Source organism: Rhinoderma darwinii, chromosome 2, assembly GCF_050947455.1.
Source record: "Rhinoderma darwinii isolate aRhiDar2 chromosome 2, aRhiDar2.hap1, whole genome shotgun sequence".
Lineage (NCBI taxonomy): Eukaryota > Metazoa > Chordata > Amphibia > Anura > Rhinodermatidae > Rhinoderma > Rhinoderma darwinii.
Genome location: NC_134688.1, coordinates 392,290,239 through 392,304,865, shown reverse-complemented (window position 1 = coordinate 392,304,865; position 14,627 = coordinate 392,290,239). Strand labels below are relative to the sequence as shown.

Below are 14,627 nucleotides of genomic sequence, written 5' to 3'. Positions count from 1 at the left end.
GGAATAAATGTCTGTCATGTTACAAATACAGCTTAGATGCAGTCCAGTCATGGCTACTTAGTGTACAAGTCTACTAACTCACATAACACTTGTTCCTACTGCCTCCTCCTTTGCTCTCCTGTTAGTACACTCCTCTGGTCACAATACCCTCGAACAGAATAAAGATTGCCTGTTTGAATCAGTGCAGAGGTTGCTGTAATCACAGGACTTTAAAAGGGTTGTATCATAAAATACATTTATGGCATCTACGCAGTAGATGCCATAAGTGTCTGGTAAATGCGGGTCCCATTTCTTGGAACAGCACCTATCTCCCGAAATGGAGGTCCACTCACCTTGTCCCACCTGATGATGTAGCCTTTGGCTGTCACTGCCAGACAGAGCATCAGTGCACAGCAAGATAGGTTTTCGGAAAGAGCCGAGCTCGCTGTGCAAACTCCCATTCACTTTTATGGGAGTTATGGAAAACAGCGTAGCTCAGAGAGCTCGGCTGTTTCCGGAAACCTGTCCTGCTGTGCACTGTTTCACCTCCTGGAAATTGCGGCCAGAGGCAGGATGGGTCGATGGGGCCCCCGTTCGGGAGAGAGTTATGGGTCCCAGAGGTGTGACCAGCATCTATCAGACATTTAATGCATATCCTGTGGATATAAATAAATACATTTCTGTCCTGACACAACTGTAAGTTCCTTCTATAGACAGACAAAGACCTTGTCGTTTTAAGTTTGGATGGGATATTGACATACTGAGGTGCATATGCTGAACGGTTAGTAAGTGGATCACTGGACATACACTTTAAATAGCTCTAGAAACGTAAACCTTTTTTACATGTGCTACATATGTGAGTGCTTATTAGAATGATTACTATAATACATCATATTTTATAATTTAGCATTTACCTTTACTTTAGCATTGTTCTTTTGATTCTCTTCTCACAATGGTCTGTTTGGTCATTAGGGGAATGTATATTTCTGTCATCAACGCCTGTAAAATATAGTTAGTCTAGTTACTGTTCACACTTCAGTAATAGAAATCAGAAGTTTCAAAGCACGTGGCATATTCAGGCGTGGAAACTAATTAGGAACTTGAGGCAGCTGTGTTACAATAATTTTGCAACGTTTGCTGTAGTAAGAAACAGGATGTCTTGTGCCTTGGTTACAAAACCAAAGGATGGCTAACGAAGATATAACATGTTTTTAACTAACGGTGACACGGGCTTTACTCTAATATTTTTATTTTCTTAAAAGAAGAAAACTATTTATGTATAACTGAGGGGAATAGAGAGGGTCCCACTTTAATTAGACTGTGTTCTGAGTGACAAGTATAATAAAAAAATATTTTTTTATTGTCAAGGCCCCGAAAACCAAGGAACAACACGGAAGAGTTTATACAGGGATGTACAACTAATGCAAAATGCAAACACATGTTGTAGTTGGATGTTTTTGTTTTTATTAAGGAAAACTAAACAGGGTTCATTATTTTAGGCCTCATTCCCACGACAGGGTTTCCCGGCCGGCTGCCGGCCGTTCATAAATCGGCCGTCGCCCGGCTGCATTAGGAATAATAGACCCCTAATGGGGCTATTCACACGACCGATTTTTTGACGGCCTGGAAAACCGGCCGTCAAAAAATAGGACATGCTCTATCTTCGGCCGGGTACCCGGCCGCCCGGCTCCCATAGAAGTCTATGGGGCCGGGTAATACACGGCCATCACCGGGATGTGTCCCGAGTGATGGCCGGGTTTTCCGGCGCTTGCGCTCTATCTCCTCCTCCTCACAGCGCAGAGTGCATGTGAGGAGGAGGAGTTGATGCCATTCTGACGAATGGCTGTGCGCTGTACACTGTGCGGCAGGGCCGGGGTGTACAGCAGGTGGAAGGGAGCGCTGCGCTGTCTCCCTTCCCCTGCTTGTTTTAAAAGCGCCCTGGCCCGGCGACACCTTCAATGGCGCCGCTAGCAGCTGCTGCTGCTGCGGCTGCTACTACTGCAGCGACGCCACTATAGCAGAGCAGGGAGGTATCTCCCCGCTCTGCTATGTGCTAGCCGCACTTTAGCTCCTTGAAGGAGCGGAATCCCCGTGTTTTCGGGGATTCCGCTCCTGGACAGAGCGCTTGATGTCTCTGTCCATATCTGGTCAGTGACATCAGGGGAAACTCCTGAAGCGAAATCCCCGAACACATGAGGATTCCCCTTCAGGAGTTGTCGCTGATGTCACTGTCCAGATCTGCCCGGCCCGGCACGGATGCAAAACTTTATGCAAACCGGCCGGGCAGAATGGCCGATTTTACCGGCCGGCACTCGGGCTCGGGCGCGACACGGTCGTGTGAATCCCGCCTTAGACTTTCTGAAGGGGAGATTGTAGGTGTCGCTAAATGGCCCGCTGATGTGACTGTGCAGGTAGAAGGGGCTGTCATTTGAGTCCGGTAATGAGAACAGAGAGAGCTCACGAGCCCTTATTTGCATACAACACAGTGAATGTTCTTCCAGCTCCTAAGTTATCATCGGCGACATATTTTAACTACTTGACGACACGTAATGCGTATGTTCGTCATGAGCGTCATGCAAAAAAAAAGTAAAACACCTGTATATTTTTTACAATTACCTTATTAAAGTTACAAGACATAAAATAATATAGACATATTTGGTATCCCCACACCCGTAACAACCTGTATAATAAATGTATAACTTAATTTATGATGATCTGTGTACGGTATAACAAAACAATTGTAAAAACTGGGGTCAATTCCTTTTTTTCCTGCATTTTCCCAAAAACAAAAAGACAGCATTAAACAATAAAGTTTATGTATAAAAAAATACCACGTAAATAAAGTACAACTTATACTGCAAAAAACAAGGCCTCATATAGCTACGTCAACCAAATATTATTTGACCTATTTATGACCACCAGAGAGGCAAAATAAAAAAACTGTCATGTCCTCAAGGCCAAATTTGAGCTGGTCCTTAAGGGGCAATTGCACCTACAGCCTCCCCTTTAGCAGGGCATAAAGTGCTCTCTCTGGTGGAAGAACCTCTTTAAAAATGTCTTAACTATTTCCTATTGAAAAGTGGAACAGCATGTAAAAAGTATAAAAATGCCCCGAGTGCAATTAGATTTGCAGTGTGTCTAAATGTGTTCATGTTTTTTGCAGTATGTCTGTGATTCATTGCAAGCTGATGCACTTTTCACAATAAACATATTGCAAAACTGAACAGAAACTAAAACTAATGCTAAAAAGGATACACCGGTTATAGGGAAAGTTTTATTTAGGGTGGAGATGTATTGACCTCTTTGAATAATAGTGCAGTATAGTAGCTAAAATAACATTTCCACTCAAAACCCTAAAATGCCATTTATTTGTGTATCAGAATTTGAAATTTAAACTAAAGTTTGATCATAATGTTTTCTTTTTACCTACAAAACTTTTGCCATTTTTCTCTTTCATTACGGCGGCCATTATTTCAAATGTATTAGCTGGATCCACCACAATATTATTTGTCATATTGCTTAGTTGCAGTCAGAGCGGGGCCAAGGGTGGGCAGAGTAGACAGCGGCCTAGGGTGCCATTGAAGGGTTGGGACACAAGTTATGTATTTAAAAAAAAATAAACTAATGTCCAACCGATGACCATCATGCTGAGCATCAGGGACAAGGATGGGGGGTTGCATTCTTAAATCTATGCTATGGGCACCTGGAAAGTTTCTAATGCCCCTGGTTGCAGCAACACTCAGCAAGTGATGCCAAACTGCCAGCTTCTAATCATCCGCGAGGTGAAAGTTTTTTGTCAGTTCCTGCAAGTTACAGGAAATGTGGGGTACAGCGTCACTTTTGCAAAAATTGCAATTAGAATGAAAATTGCAACATTTCTGTAAACATCATTGATCTTTGGCTATCACTCTAACTGCCGATTTACTAATATATGGGCATTTTTAAGTTTTGGGTTGAAATCATTTAAACAACTGTTTTTTTCAAATCTCTAAAAATAAATACTAGCATGGGGCGAGATAGAACAGTATCACAACTGTCCAGATTGAAAAGAAAACAGTACTTTACCGTACAGAACATATTAAGGAAAATCTCCTAAAGGCCAAGAAAAACCTTTGCTTCAATCTCTGAAAAGTTACACAAAAGATATATTGTTAGAATAAGTCAAGTCCCTTGAAATGTTGTCAGTCCTAGGGGCATGGAGTAAAAAGAAGATTCAACTACAATAGGGTTAGTGGTTTGCTATAAACAAGCCAAATGACTGTAAGGCTATGCAACACCCCAGAACCATATGATGATCAGTGCTTGATGGTCGCCCATGGCATCAGCCACATGTGCATATCATCTGACTGTATGAAAATAGTGTATTATTCTGCAACCTTGTCAGATAATAGTACAGCCTTTAAGGGAACCATTCAAATCACAGACAAACTGTATTTATCTGTTATTTCCATAGAACAAATATACCCTAGAGATTTGGTGCCACAGCAGAGTGCTTGGAGTGGGGAAGATAGTTTTGGAGATATTTATGAAACCCAGTGTAAAGCTATTGTATGTTTTGTCTTATTTTGAAAATTTTTTAGAAAATGCCCCATACTAAGCCCTAATGCTGCTGTCCGCAAGCACAGAGACAAATATTGTGGCGCCTTTACAATGGTGCCGTTATCTTCATACTGGGCACATCACGGTCCAAAGCTTAAGCTCTGGTCAGTGACCCATTCTCTTTCAGTCTTTCTTTATACCTTAGGTGTGCCCTAACAGATGCCTGTCAAAATTGTATGCATAGGTGCACCTATGTTAAAAAAAAAAAAGTTATGGCTTTCTGAATGCAGTAAGGAAAAAAAATGAAAAGATCTGCTGCATTATAGGGGTTGTCTAGTCAGAGAAAACTCTTCCATTTGAAGCTGATTTCAGATGAATGGCCTTCCATGTTATAAATGGACCACTCCAATCCATTAGAGTTGGAGCCACACTTAGGGTCAGTTCACACGTTGCGTAAATACTGCAGATTTTCCGCAACGTAAGTTGTTGCGGAAAATCCACAGCAAATACAGTAGCAGCAAAGAGGCTGAGATAAAAAAATCTCATCCACACGCTGCGTAAATACTGAGCGGAAAAAAGGCTCATAAATTGACCTGCGGTGCAAAATTTTGTTCCGCAGCTTGTCAATTGTATTTGCGTAAACGCTGCTTATTTGTTGAATGCAATGGGGAGGTGAAACCTGCAACAAATAGCAGTCGTTGCGTTTTTTTGCAGCGGGTTGGCAGCGATTTTGCCACAAAAAATGCAACTCAGGAAAAAAAATCTCATACTTACCCAAAAGTCTGTGTTCTTCCCCCCACCGTGGCCTCCTGGGATGACGTCTCATTCCATTTGACTGCAGCAGCCAATCACAGGCTGTAGCGGCGGTCACATGGGATGAAATATCATTCCAAGAGGCCAGCCTGGATGACGTCGGATGACACTTCAGCCCATGTGATCGCCGCTGCAGCCAATCACAGGCTGCGGAAGTTTCCTGGGATGAAATGCTAAGTGCTGCAGTTTTTCGCACAGTTTGGTGCATTTTCGCAGAGAATTCCCTGCGGCACACAGGGAGGATACGCTGCGTGCTTCTATGCAGCGTATCCGCCCCGTGTGAACTCAGCCTTACAGAGTGAAAAACAATCTCAATATACAGATATAAATGTATAAATTCAGATATATATATATATATATATATATATATATATATATGTGTATATATGTATAATTGTGTGTTTAAACAAAAGGGTAGGAGCTAGCTAAGTTTAAGAGTAGTCCCAAAGAAGTCTTTGCAAAAATACACAGATAAATATATACTTTAGCTCCATGCACACGACTGTATTTTTCATCTGTAATTATGGACCCATTAATTTGTCTTACAAACAAACAACATGTAATTTAAAACGTGGCACACCAAGTCAGCCCGACCCTGGGTTTTAGGGCAGTCTGTTCAATGGTTTATAAGGCACTTGTGTTACACGCCTTGTATGGCCCGGAAGAAGCCTATACGCCAAAACCCAGGGTCGGGCTGACTTGGCGTGCTATGTTTTTCTGCCAGGGAAACCCATGAACGAAATCCAAACTTAAAGAATTGGAAACCATAGGTTATGCTTTTTCACAAGTTACTGGCTGTGCAACTCTATTTGTTGTCTCCTCTATAGTAGGCCTATTGGAAAACATCGGAAGAAGCCAGGAATGGCTGTAGAACTACAAAGCCCAGCCATCATTGACAACTGCTGCACCAGTACATTTGTGTTTTTACCTTTCCTGAAGATGGATTATAGAAAAAAAAGTAGGACACCTTCAGTACTATTGGACTCCGTTTATGGATTCATTGGGTCGTCAGAGCGGCTTAGTATATATTTATCTGTGTACTCTTAGGCTATGTTCACACGGAGTATTTTGCCGAGTTTTTTGACGCGGAAACCGCGTCGCAAAACTCGGCAAAAACGGCCCGAGAACGCCTCCCATTGATTTCAATGGGAGGCGTCGGCGTCTTTTTCCCGCGAGCAGTAAAACTGCCTCGCGGGAAAAAGAAGCGACATGCCCTATCTTCGATATATGGTTGTGTTCAGATGGCACTGGTTTCTTTGGGTGCTCGAGGTAGGGTCCCAACCCGGGTATAGGTTAAGAATTTGTACTCGGCACACCTTGCTTGTGTTACAAAAATATATTTTTATTTTTATTATGGATGCCAGAGGCTGTATGTGCTATGCCCTATCTTCGGGCGCTTCCGCCTCTGACCTCCCATTGACTTCAATTGGAGGCAGAGAAAGCGTATTTCGCGCTGTTTTATGCCCGCGGCGCTCAATGGCCGCGGGTGAAAAACGGCGCGAAAATCGCCGCGAAAATCGGCGTGCCTGGAGAGGAAAATCTGCCTCAAAGTTCCAAACGGAATTTTGAGGCGGATATTCCTCCCCCAAAATACTCCGTGTGAACATAGCCTTACAGAGTGGCTCTCTGCTGTGGCTCATAGAGGCGGCCCTGAACAGGGAACCCCCTCTATAATGTCCATATGCCCTAATGGGACATGTGAAAAAGGGTTGTTTTTATTGTTTGAATTGTAATTTTAAAATTTTGTTTTGTTAATATGTCATGTCTGATTTTGTCTGTAAAATGTACCCCCTAAACTGTAAAGTGCTGAGGAATATGTTGGCGCTATATAAATAAAAATTATTATTATTACTTTAAGCCTAACATTGGTCAATAGTAATAAAACTGCAATACACAAGAAATAGCGCAGCATGTCCACTTTCAACGGTGTTGAAATATAGTGATTGAAGTTATGGATGCTTAAATACTGTGGTAAGCATGAATAACTAAGAAAACCCAGTATAGTACATTTTGAAACATATTGCCCTAATTGTCTTAACATAGCAGTCAGTTGTGATTACTTTCCTGGAGAAATAAAGTAATTTCAGTAATCTGATCAACAATTGAGATGTATGAATTTGAAAAGAAAATATATATTTTCGCAGACTTTATAGTTTCAGCATGGTTGTCACCCTACTTCCCCATGTGGTCATATGTTATAAATATCCATTTAAATAAAGATATAACTTGACTGTGAATGTTACTTAGATGGTTCTCCTATCTAATTTACCCCAACACCGTATTTCATAATGTAAACATAAAGTAGTTGAGTTTGGACAGATTGATGAACAATTGTTTGAAAGTTCCAGATATTCAAGGTCACATTAGGGTGCTTTTCCATTAAGATGTCTCACTAAAGAATGTTCAAGAAGATTAAAATACCATGTTGAAGGAAAGCTACCAGAAAAAGGTGCTGCACTATAAGTGATTTTCACATTTTAATGCTTCGTTCACATCTGCGTTGGGACTCCGTTCATGGGTTCCATTGGACCTTTCCGTCAGGGGAACCCATGAACGGAAGCCAAACGGAAACCATAGATTTCATTTTGACAGAATCAATACCGTAGTCAACTGTGCTATTCATTCCATCAAAACAACGGAACCTTTACACAACTGTGACAAACGGAAACCATTTGCACCGGATCCATCACCATTGAAATCAATGGTGATGCCAACAGAAACCTATGGTTTCCGTTTCTTTTAGTTTGGATTCCGTTCATGGATTTCCCTGGCAGAAAGCTGAGACGGAACCCATGAACAGAGTCCCAACGCAGATGTGAACAAAGCCTAATGTGTACTAAAGGGTTTTCATTTATTTTTTTCTCGTAGATCTTCTTCAAGTATTAGCAGACAAATAGTAAATATTGTAGTAAACTTTGATATATTGAATGGGAAATATATTTTAATCCTAAAAATTTAGACTTCGTGAAATTCTGTCCATTTGGCCTTGTAGGGCATATAGACATCATACATGGAGAGGTCCCCTGCTCGGGACTCCCTTCTATGAGCCAGAACAGAGATTTAACGCAAACACTGTCTCCTGCATTGGAGGACTTGGCGCAACCATATATGTCACATGGTTACCTATTGACTTAAACGTTCACACATGGCAGATTTGTTGCAGAACTTTTTGCAACTGAAAATCAGTTCCATTCATGTGAATGGGGTTATTTCTGGAATATGTGCCTGGATTTCTGCAAGCTCCATACAGATGAATGGGAGAGTTGCAGAAATTTCTACAACAAAACTGTAGCATGTTTACTAATACATGCCGTGTCAATGCAGGGGAAATATTTATGCACAGCCACTTTTCACAATAATAATAAATAATTTCTGTGGGTGGACAAAAATCAAGCAACTCACCAATGAGGGAGATGTTGCACTAAAGTGGGTTGTCCTGATTGAACAACCTCTTTAAGTTAATAAGAGGGTTTTTTCTGTATTTTGGCTTACTACTACAGAGCAGTCATCAACAGGTGGCCCGTCAGCTATAGTGAATTACAACTCCTAGCATGCTCTGAACATCTTAGTTGCAGTTTTGCAACAGATGGAGAACCACATATTGCAAACCACTGATCTAGAGAATAAGTGGTAACAGTATTGTGCAGTTGATGACTTTTTCTAGGTCATAGCCTTAGGTTATGCCCACCTTTTATTTATTGTTCCAATGCATCTTAAAGGGGTTATGTGGGGATCAAAAATTATTAGCAGTGTACTCACTGCCGTATGTGAGTACACTCGCTAATATATATTCTGGTCCCCCATCGTGCTGTTCCTTAGATTTCCATACATTTTGTTCATAGCGCTGCCGGCGGAGCGGAAGTCTGGTTGCACAGCCTTCTTTGATGACAATACGACTCTTCGTCACGTGACCGACCATGCTGTACTACTGCTACTGCTTGTAGATAGAGTACAGCGGGGTCACATGACAAAGAGTCGTATCGTCATTAAAGAAGGCTGTGTAATTAGACTACCAGTCCCCCGGCAGCGATATAAAAATCTATGAAAATCTCACAATCAGCACGACGGGGGACCAGATTGTATATTAGCGACTGTACTCACATACTGTAGTACACGGCTAATAAGTTTTGGTCCCCACATAACCCCTTTAAATAAAAAATGGAACAACTTTGCAAATACTGTAGTCCTAATTAAAAACCTTCGTTTTCTGTCCACAACTCTTATTCAGACTACAAACAAACCCTGTGTAGTCTGATTCTGCAGTCATACTCCCTTCTATCTGTCCCCTACTTAAGTTCATTTGGTAGGTTAGCAAAAACTAGGGGACTGATGGATGACAATATTATCGCAGGATCAAACTACACAGGGTATGTTTGTAGTTTATGTAGTAGAAAAAAGTAGTATCCGGCACGCATCCTAATTCAGATTAAAAACAACAATATAACATATGCAACCAATAATATGTAGGCTGCAGTGACCATTAAGAAAGTCTGCAAACCTAAAAAACGAGGTGATTAGCGACAGATTTTATTAAACACAGAGGCTATAGATACTAAAACTAGATACCAGATTTTCTAGAAGTCTAAACGTTAAATCTGATCTTGTGTATATTTACTTAGCTTTAAATTGTATATTGTCTATGTTTGTTGAGAATATGGAGAGACAAAGTATGGAGCATTATAATATAATTAAGTGCACTATTTGCATATATAGAGGAGTTGGGAAACACAGATGTAAAATATTTATTTTCCACAGATTCATGTAATACCCCTCCCAGGTGTTTAATATCGGAAGTCTAACACAGGAACCTTAGCTATGACTAAGAACTCTTTAGTTCAAACCGCAGCGTCCTTCCTTGGAATCTTTTGATTTGTTTTTAATCAAGATTAAATAAAGCTTTTTCATGTAGTTACAGCAGAGGACGCGTAATCTCGCGAGATTACGCGGTAAATGACAGGTTACAACGAGATGACGCTTCCTCTGCTGTAACTACCATAGAGACAGTAACGAAGTGCAGAGATTGTGAATAGACATCCCGTGGAATGTTTATTCACTGTCTAAACACTTCAGTATTGTTAATGTGTTAGTATAAGACAGCACATAAGGATCTAACAGGATCCCTATGCGCTGTGTAAATGAATGGAGAGGAGTGCATGATGCTGATTGGTAGGAGATAGGCCTCCTTATGTAGGAGATAGGCCACTTATAATGTGGTGACAGAGCCTCTTTAACACTCCTAAATCCAGCTTTAGACCTACATACTACATCTCAAAATAGGTAAATTTTGAAGAGAAAATATATAGTTCAAAGTAGATCTGTCACTTCTTTATGCTGCTATGTCTGAGGGCAGCATAAAAAGTGACAGGCATGCTGCTGTCACTTTTTTTTTTTAGCAATGTTTAGCAGTTTAGGAGTATTTTGATATTATACTTATTGGACAGCTCCATAGCACATGAGTCCATGTATATTCATATATACACGCTCATTCCCTGCCTCCCCCTGCCATCCAGGCAGTGATTGAGGCTATTCTCCCTACGCACAGTAATAGGGAGAAAAGGGTCAATCAGTGGCTGGAGAGCAGGGGGAGCATGACACTTCAATATATATAGATTTAGGCCTCTTGCAGACGACCGCAGCCATGTGCACGGATGTGATTTTCGAGTCGGCTGGCAGCGGACTGTCAGCTGCGAGCCGCCCGCAAATCGCGGGCCCGCAATTTACGGGCGGCTCGCGTCTGACAGTCCACTGCCGGCCAACCCGAAAGTCACGGCCGTGCACATGGCTACGGTCGTCTGCATGAGAGCCTAACTGTTGTGTTCATGTTAGGCAGCATAGCAGAGCTCGTTTCAGTTTTTGCTGTAAGGTGTTTGGAGGGCAGATGAGTATGGTTAAATGGGTTGTACAGAATTTTTTAAGAAAAAGGATCTGCTTTTCTTCAGAAATAGCGTTATGTCCGTCCTAGGGCTGTGTCCGGTATTGTCGTTCAGCCCTTTTCACTTAAGTGGAAGATGAACTTAAATACCAGATACAGAAAATGGATAGACAATTAGCTTTATTGGAAATAAAGCATACTTTTTTTTTCCAACTTTAGACAACCAGTTTAATAACTGAAGAATAGTACCGAACATAAAATACAGAAATATCTACCGAAATAGGTAAAAAATGTGACTTTAAATTGACATTCTATTAATACATAAGATAGGTGTTTGTTGATACTCGTCTTACCTGTGTAAATTATTTGCACTTACTACAAAAGATCATATGGAACAATCAAATGTGATTTATCTGTGACCTCCTTAATAGTTCACGTGTACTATCAGTCAGCCCTACATTAAGTCCTGGATCAGTTCGTTTTTAACTATGGTGCAAAGAGCAGCAACTGTGTATATGAGAACTATTTTGCATTACTTTCATGATGCATTGTTATTAACCCTGATTAGTGTTCCCTCATTAACAGTAAGAATTAATTGTTAATCAGTATAAAATGATAGATAGATAGATAGATAGATAGATAGATAGATAGATAGATAGATAGATAGATAGATAGATAGATAGATAGATAGATAGATAGATAGATAGATAGATCGCATTGTTGTTGCAGATAGTCTCTTCTACAGTAGTTATAGGTATACAGTGTATCGGCATAAAATTATCATAAGCAGCTACAAACACTATAAAGAATGTAGATAAAGCATAGTAAAACTCTGAAAAGAGACGACTAAGGGGGGACATGATTAACTTATATAAATATATTAATGGCACATACAAAAAATATGGTGAAATCCTGTTCCATGTAAAACCCCCTCAATAACAAGGGGGCACTCCCACCGTCTGGAGAAAATAAGGTTCAACCTACAGAGGCGACAAGTCTTCTTTACTGTGAGAACTGTGAATCTATGGCATAGTCACCGCAGGAGCTGGTCAGAGTAGCTACAGTGCATGGCTTTAAAAAAGGCTTAGATCATTTCCTACATCAACAAAAAACATCAGCTCCTATGTAAATTTTTTTACATTTTTCCCTTCCCTTTTCCCATCCCTTGGTTGAACTTGATGGACATGTGTCTTTTTTCAACCGTACTACCTATGTAACTATGTAACTCAACAAGTTTAGAAGACAGATACTTTGGAGGCTATATATTGCATGAAACTGAAACCCCACACAAGGTGAGAATGTAGTAACACGGTCCTAAAGCGTAGTAGTATATTCATAGTAATGTACGGTATATAACGACAATGTGATTTCACGAAAAACTAATACAACGAAACCCTTCAGAGTGCTGCAACTCTACAGAAAATACAAGGCTGCACTATAAATAAATAACTAGAGAAATATCTGAACTACTAACTTTGTTTCTTACAAAAATTCTTGTGGTTGATACCATATCAGCAGATGAGGAAGTAAGAGATTAAAGAAACAGAAATATAAATGCAAGTAAGTGGAGATAAAAGTATACAGCTACTAATCTGCACCAGCCAATACTTACCCTCTCTGTAACTCAGTTGTGGCTCATACAGTCTTGTCATCTTGTCACCAAGTGAGAGCAAAAAAAAAAAAAAAGTATATAAGGACAGGAAATTAAATTAGTTTTCTGCATTGAGTGTTCTCGGCTATACCAGCTCCAGAGGCGGGGTCTTAAGAAAGGAAGACCTAACTGAACATTTCTCTGTTCAGTTACTCTATTGTAACAGGAAACAGTTTACCCACGAGAAATCTGTGTAAAACAATGAACAAACTAAGACCTTAGTTTTCATCTGCGAAAAATATTAAAGCGAAATAATAAACAGCGGGAAAAACATGCAATCAAAAAGAATTATCCACCTCAGCACATGAAATATGTACGTTTTATTTTTAAATCAACAAGAACATGACCGTAGAATAGGTCTTTCGGAAGGAGAATAGTTATAGGGGGTGCATAATAGCAGTTGCACCGGGGCCCTGGTGCCTGAGTGGGCTTTAAACAACACATAAGAAGTATTATAACTAATACATAGTAGGGGATGGGGGGATCTGTTACAAATTTTGCATTGGGGCGCAGGAGCTTTAAGTTACTCCTCTGTCTTCCTGTGATGGTTTTGAAACCACTAGGTCCAAGGAAAAACTTTTGCAATCTGTGGCTTTACCACAACTTATGTTATCCATTATTTTATAAATAGATATACAGGGTGGGCCATTTATATGGATAAACCTAAATAAAATGGGAATGGTTGGTGATATTAACTTCCTGTTTGTGGCACATTAGTATATGGGAGGGGGGAAACTTTTCAAGCTGGCTGTTGACAATGGCGGCCATTTTGAAGTCAGCCATTTTGTATCCAACTTTAGTTTTTTCAATGGGAAGAGGGTCATGTGACACATCAAACTTATCGAGAATTTCACAAGAAAAACAATGGTGTGCTTGGTTTTAACGTTACTTTATTCTTTCATGAGTTATTTACAAGTTATGGGTGACATTATGGGTGTCAGGTCCGAGCATTCCTAGATGAACGGTTTGCTGGAAAGTGGATTGGTCGTCGTGGGCCAGTTGAATGGCCCTCTAGGTCTCCCGATCTGACCCCCTTAGACTTTTATCTTTGGGGTCATCTGCAGGCAATTGTCTATGCTGTGAAGATACGAGATGTGCAGCAACTGAAACTACGGATACTGGAAGCCTGTGCTAGCATTTCTTCTGCGGTGTTGCTATCAGTGTGTGAAGAGTGGGAGAAGAGGGTTGCATTGACAATCCAACACAATGGGCAGCACTTTCAACACATTTTATAAGTGGTCAGAAACTTGTAAATAACTCATGAAAGAATAAAGTAACGTTAAAACCAAGCACACCATTGTTTTTCTTGTGAAATTCTCGATAAGTTTGATGTGTCACATGACCCTCTTCCCATTGAAAAAACTAAAGTTGGATACAAAATGGCCGACTTCAAAATAGCTGCCATGGTCAACACCCAGCTTGAAAAGTCCCCCCCCCCTCCCATATACTAATGTGCCACAAACAGGAAGTTAATATCACCAACCATTCCCATTTTATTTAGGTGTATCCATATAAATGGCCCACCCTGTAGATAGTATTCAGCCCACAGTATAGTTAATGTACTAAAATTTAATTTCTATTAATATTTTTATAAAGAATCTCCCTAGTCCTTTATTACTGTGACAGTCCATATGGGTCAGGAGCTTAGTATCTTATCCAATTTGTATTGTATATTGCTGTTATAAAAACCGTACTTGTTGATATCTCCACCACAATCAAAATGCCCTGCACCCCAACCTCTTTTTTTTACCATTACTATTCTGGTTCTGCTTG

The 14,627-nt window shown here is 40.5% G+C and overlaps 1 protein-coding gene across 1 annotated transcript in view; it reads right to left on the bottom strand.

Moving 5' to 3' along the window:
* Positions 1-12,894, bottom strand: part of P2RY8 (P2Y receptor family member 8) — a 61,675-nt gene extending 48,781 nt beyond the window's left edge. The window contains exons 1-2 of the mRNA XM_075850779.1: positions 12,816-12,894; positions 894-978 (exon numbers count right to left, since the gene is read on the bottom strand). The gene's annotated coding sequence lies outside the window, so the exon portion shown is untranslated. The remainder of the gene's footprint in view (positions 1-893; positions 979-12,815) is intronic.
* Between the last annotated feature and the right edge of the window lie 1,733 nt (positions 12,895-14,627).